This window comes from Rhinatrema bivittatum, chromosome 5 (genome assembly GCF_901001135.1).
Source record: "Rhinatrema bivittatum chromosome 5, aRhiBiv1.1, whole genome shotgun sequence".
NCBI classification, from domain to species: domain Eukaryota; kingdom Metazoa; phylum Chordata; class Amphibia; order Gymnophiona; family Rhinatrematidae; genus Rhinatrema; species Rhinatrema bivittatum.
This window is the reverse complement of record NC_042619.1, coordinates 245,913,636-245,920,111: the sequence shown is the minus strand read 5'-3', so window position 1 is coordinate 245,920,111 and position 6,476 is coordinate 245,913,636. Positions and strand designations below refer to the sequence as shown.

At 45.7% G+C, this 6,476-nt stretch overlaps 1 protein-coding gene across 5 annotated transcripts in view; it reads left to right on the top strand.

The window, feature by feature from the left end:
• The first annotated feature begins 212 nt into the window (after nucleotides 1-212).
• Nucleotides 213-6,476, top strand: part of LOC115092619 (arylsulfatase H-like) — a 75,089-nt gene continuing 68,825 nt past the window's right edge. For all 5 annotated transcript variants that reach the window (XM_029603687.1, XM_029603685.1, XM_029603686.1 and 2 more), the window contains exon 1: nucleotides 213-434. The gene's annotated coding sequence lies outside the window, so the exon portion shown is untranslated. The remainder of the gene's footprint in view (nucleotides 435-6,476) is intronic.

Here is a 6,476-nt window from a genome sequence, read left to right as displayed (position 1 = left end):
AACTGCACTGTGCCGAGTGCACCTTGTTGCATTGGCCCCTTATTTTGTTCCTGAGGCGACTTGCCTAAGGTCACAAGGAATATCAGCAGCATTTGAATCCTGGTTTCTTTGGTTTTCAGCCTCCTGCTCTAACCACTAGACTCCTCCCCCACTAATTAACCAACAGTTTGGATGGTTTACTAAATCTTGCATTCTTCAGTTCCAGCACAGTCCTGAATTTTCCAAGAACCGGAAAGTGTGAGGGAGCAGTGCAAAACTGGCAGATCTTTACCTGAGGATTACATCATTCACCACATGATGTAAAGATTATAAGGACTATGCTTCTGGACCTCATTCATTGTGGAGAGAACCATTTACTCACAGTATGTGCTAGGAGAAAACAAACGGCAGTTGCTTGTTGATTAGGAACATGGAAGCCTGAGTGCACATTTTAGGTAAGTTTTTCCAGCACCAAAAATAGTGATGTTGATGTATTTAGAACTGTGAAATAGAAATTGTTTCATATAAGGTAAGATTTCAAAGTATTTGTCTTTCCCTTAATTATGGTCATGGTTATGGTTTCTTTATTTATAGTCCACTTAACAGAGCTCTTCTAAGCGGTTTACATAAGGGGCATTCATTAAAAAAAAATGATCACCATATTTGCTATTATGAAAATGAGCACAAAGTTATAAATTCAGAATTATAGCTTCACTACAAGATCAATTAATAAGTAGAGATGTGCACTAATTTAAAACAAATTAGAAAAATGAAACAAATAGGGGCCAATTTATTTCTTTCATGGGGACCCAAAATGAATTGCGAGGGCCCCCAAATTAAACAAATCTTATTTATCTCACTAGCAGGCCCAAAACACTGGAACAATATGCCACCCAAGCTAAGATTACAGCCAGAGTTTAAGAATTTTGTGCAGAACTTGAAAACATGGTTGTTCAAAAGAGTGTACAGCATAGGTGAATGATAGTCCTTGAACTGAATTTCTTAGTGTGTTTACCTTTTACTGTTTCTAATTATTTGTTTTAAGATTTTATCTGAATTACTATGTATTTTACCCTTTTAAGTATGTATTTTATCTCAAATGATGTATTTATTTTCTTAAAAAATTGTAAACCGTTGTGAAAGTTTAACTAAATGACAGTCTATAAAACCTGTTAAATAAATAAAATTCATTTCATTTGTTTGAAATACAATGATTTATATAAGCCATTATAGTCAATCGACTCAGAAATCATAGGTGAGCAACAGGTGTTCAGTTAGGACTTGATATAGTGTATAGAGCAGGCAATCAGCAGACATGGGTAGGACAGCCGTGTTGTCAAGGATAAAGAGAGATGACATCACAGTGAAGCAATTTGCTAGTCCAGCCTTTTGCTGCGTACAGGGTATAGTCATGCTGATCTTGAAGACTGAGCATGTTGAGGAGCGCTAGAAGAGCGGTCCCACTTCCCAGGAGATGTGTGTCCTTGTGCCGCGGCTCAACCCCAGCGGAACTCTGAGGAGGTGCCGCGGTAGGCGTGGCATGCCCGAGCATGGGCTGGACAGGAACGAGGCTTGGAGTGATGACTGGAAGACTGACCCTCCTCCAGATCTGCACGCTTCGGAAGACCCAACAACGCAATGTTGGTCTTGTGAACAGTCCTCCGACCGTTCCCAGCCCTTTCGGACCTGCCGCAGGGTACGGCACAAAGCGGCAGGCCGGATGGAGGCCAGGGCAGCGAAGACTGGAACATAGAAATACAGACGAGACTTCAGGGACGACGTAGACTCAGGTACTGACGTAGACTCAGGAACGAGGTACTGGAAGTACAGACGTAGACTCAGGAACGAGGTACTGGAAGTACAGACGTGGACTCCGGCACAGACGTGGACAGGAATGAGGTATAAGACATACCGGAGACTCAGAAACGAGGTACATGGCTGGCAACATGAAGCGCCCTACTCAGCCCGCCCGTGGGGCTGGTCACGGATCACGACATGGCTTGCCGCGAGGTACCAGGACATTTTAAAGACGCAGGAACGAGGTACATGGCTTGCATCACGAAGCGCCCTACTCAGCCCGCCCGTGGGGCTGGTTGCAGACCACGACATGGCTTGCCGCGAGGTACCAGGACATTAACCAACTCAGGAACAAGGTACTAGCTTTCAGGAGATTCAGGAACAAGGTACTTAGCTTTCAGGAGATTTCAGGAACAAGGTACAAGGCTTGCATCATCTGGACTGGAACACGGATACCGGATTGGAAGACAGACCTTAGGGCAGGAACATGAACAACAGGCGGACATCAGAAATGGAACAACAGGCAGACATCAGGGCTGGACGAGGAGTTCAGACAGAGAACAAGAAACACAGGACCTTACAGAAGTGCTGGAACATGGACAACTCATGGAGTGAAGGCTAGCAGGATCCCAGGAGTGACCAACTCCTTGCAAAGGCAAAGTTAGACTGGACGCTGAGCCCTTTTGTAGGGCTGATGAGGACAACGCCCAGGGAGGGGTCAGCGGGGGGGGGGGGGGGTCCCCCCACCCGGCTGGCCCTTGAAGAGGAGAGAGGCGCGTGCCCTAGGAAGCTGGAGAGAAGAGAGCTGGAAGCTGGTGGCGTCCTCAGCCACCTGCAGGGCCCAAGGAAGCCAGGCAGGCAGCAGAGCAGAGCAGCCCTGCCCTGCCCTGAAGCTGGAGAGGTGGCAGGCTGCAGGAGCGGCTCCCAGCCGCAAAGACAGAAGCAGGAAGGCAGAAGAGAAGAAACGCTGGCTGCAGGGACGGTCTCCCTGCTGGTTGAGGACCCCGGGATCGGGTGCAGCAGGCTGGAGAGAAGCAGAAGCAGCCACAGCTGTCCCAGCCACGTGGGAGAGCTCCCAATAGTCAGACCCTGCTGCGCAGGGCTGGAAGCAGCCGGGAAGGAGCCCGGAGACGGCGGCACGCCTGCCGCGGAGGCAGCAGCGTCAGAGGCCCGACTCGGCCGCGTGGAGGTAAGAGCCCGCCCGCGCTCCTCGCGGGCAGGATCGCAACAGAGCATATCAGAGAGTTGCTGTGCATTCCTTCAAAAGACATCGTCTGTGCTATTTGAGCTTTCTCTGAGTCCTAGGTAAACTTTTTACAAGTTGTTTTTTCACTGCTACTCATTTTATAGTGTCACTGTGCTAGTCACACAATAGAAGAAAGTAGTGAGGCTGTGCCACAATCTCTGTTCTCAGAGCTGATTTGTATTGCTTGCTGTGCTTTCTTTTCTCTTTGTGGTGACTAAAGGGAAACTGGAGAGTTGCTTGAAAAGCTGCTAGTGATTTTGTGCCTGCCTGAGCAGAAGGTAGTGGGCATAAAATGAGCACCGAGGGCAGGGCAAAGACTGAAGCATACCAGTCAGTATCGGAGAAGGAGTGCAAACAGTGTGACACTCACTGCAGCAGGGTCTCTATATATTTCCCTGTACAAACACATCAGTGTGCCACTGGAACAGGCAGTGGGCATTATGATGCCCACTGCGAAATATTAAATCATTTTAACCTTCACATCCCCAGTGATAGAAAACAGTGGTCTACATCAATTTTGCTGACAACAAGATAACATGTGATCTTTATGCATTTCAGTGTGCTGAATCCAAAAATCACATCCGTTTCCTCCAGTCATATCCGGATTCTCCGCAAAACGCTGTCTACTCAAATTCTTATAGCAATAATGTAACATTATTATTTAGATATGCTGAATACGCAAAAAGATAATTAATGCACAGAAAGACATGCTGAATATGCAATCGGTATTACCAATAGGAAGAATGCTTATTAAACAGTTTAAAACTGCTGACATCTGCATTTTATGGCTATATAAGCAGCATGAAAACCAGCAGCATTCAGTCACAGCAAATTTAACTCTTAAATCTGTTTTTGTTGAATATGTCATCCAACACTCGAATAGTTCGTGGATGGTGCCGGAATGATCCTGATATATTCTGTTACATTTGTGTTGCTTTACAACACCCAAACAAAGGACAAATATATCTGACTTTGTACGAAAAGCTTATCATGCATATTTCAGGGTTAAACTGGGTGATCAGGACAAACCTTGGGCACCACATAAAGGGGCGGATTTTAAGAGCCCTGCTCGCGTAAATCTGCCCGGATTTATGCGAGCAGGGTGCTGCGTGCCGGTGCGCCTATGTTCAATAGGCCTACCGGCGCGCGCAGAGTCCCGGGACTCGCGTAAGTCCCAGGGTTTTCCGAGGGGGGCATTTGGGGGCGTGTCGGGGGCGGGGCCGAGCGGCGCGCCGTTTTCGGGGCGAGACGCGGCGTTTCGGGGGCGGGCCTGGGGGCGTGGTTTCACCCCGGGGCGGTCCGGGGGCGTGGCTGCGCCCTCCGGAACCGCCCCCGGGTCGCGTCTAGGCGCGCCAGCAGCCCGCTGGTGCGTGGGGATTTACTTCTCCCTCTGGGAGGCGTAAATCCCCCAACAAAGGTAGGGGGGGGTTTAGACAGGGCCGGGGGGGTGGGTTAGGTAGAGGGAGGGGGAAGGTGAGGGGAGGGCGTTAGCGAATTCCCTCCAAGGCCGCTCCGATTTCGGAGCGGCCTTGGAGGGAACAGCGGCAGGCTGCGTGGCTCGGCGCGCGCCGGCTACACGGAATAGGCAGCCTTGCGCGCGCCGATCCAGGATTTTAGCGGATACGCGTGGCTACGCGCGTATCTACTAAAATCCCGCGTACTTTTGTTTGCGCCTGAAGCGCCAACAAAAGTACACGAACGCGCCGTTTTTGAAAATCTACCCCAAAGTGTGCAGAACATGTGTTGAAAACCTGAGATAGTGGACTAAAGGTCCGAGAAAAAAAGTCTCAGCTTAGGAGTTCCAATGGTGTGGTGAGAGCCCCAAAACCATTGGAGAGAAAATTTCTCCCTAACAATTAAAATTTACACAACTATTTCTCTGAGACGATAGACTCATTTTTTGCATGAAACAAATATATTAAGTGTTATCGCTTCTTCAGAACTTATTACCCTTGATGTTCAGCTTTATAATCTTCAATCAAACATTTCTCATTTGTGAAAAAATTAGATGTATTGCATATTTTTTTACTTCATATTTGGAATCAGCACCTTTCATTTAGGTAAAATCAGCAAAAATAATTAGGTCAGCAGAAAACATTTTTTCAAATGTAGGCCAGTGAAATCAATCAAGTCAGGGATAGCGAAAGGCAGAGCAGGTAAATTAAATGATTCCAAAATTGGCCAGGTTGGCACGCAGTGCTAACAAGAACCAAAAAAGTAGTCCTGCATGTAAGTTGAAACAGGATTGCTTCTGGACTAATAAGGCAGCAGAAGCCAGCTCTATCCAAAAGAAACTGACATATGGAGATGATCATGTGCCACTGCAGAGTGCAGATGACACTGGGCATATTTCACTCCATTCTGTTTTGGAAAATAGGAAAAAGGTGGCAGTAGACTATTCACAGGCAGAGATTAACTGCAAGGTGAATGGGGTAGAAGAACAGGAATGCCCCAAAACAGCAGCACACTCTTCTTTCCTCACTACAGATGAGGTAGTGAAGAAGAGGAAAAATTGGGAGGTATATTAGCATCATCCCGTTGTTTTTTTTTTTCTCTAACCCCTCAGCAATGATCCCAGCATGGTTTTCACCCCCTGTTTTGTTGTTGTTGTTTTGGCACTTTGCTGTTTTTTCCACAAATTAAAAATGTGTGAAAAAGACAAAAGAAACAAATTTCTCTTTCCAGAAACGTTTGCTGCCTCATAACTACAGTACCTATCCTCCCAGCTGTCAAACCACTGTAAAAAACTTGCTGACACATACCAACCTGCCAAAATGTTGCTGGTACCTTCTTTTGGGGCTTCGTAGTGTTCTTCCTACACTTGTTCTCTTCTTGGTTTGTCATACCGGGGTGTTTTGTCCCCATAACAAACATTTGAAAGAAGTAAAAACAAAAAAAACACAGGTTTCATTACCAGAGCACAAAACCTGTTCTCTAGTTCTTCCTTTCCTCCAACAGTCTCAGCCTGGCTCTCCCACCCTGTTATATGTTTGTCTTGGTTGATTAAACAGAGGTGGTTTTCCAGAAAAGCCCTCATCCAGAGGAAGAACTACTGGAACAAGACAAAAGATGCTCGAGAAACCATTTATTGTACTGAATGTCATAAGAGGATAACGTAATTAAGAGGGAACTCATGCAAAACCATGATTTATTTGATTTATAAATCGCTTATGCAGATATCCTAAATGGTGTACAATAAAACAAACACAATCTCAGATTAACAAACAAAAACAGTAACAGTAACGAAATTAATCTTTGATAAAATCTCTTCAGATTTGTAAATTCAAGAAAACAGATCATACTATTTGAATTATCTCTTGAACTTTCTAATCTATTGATGTAATTACTAATTTTCCTATATTTGTTACTCTCTAATTTATTCTAATGCTGTTTGAATTTTTCTGTAACCTTATTTACAATGTAACTCAATGCTATATATGTAAACCGTTGTGAT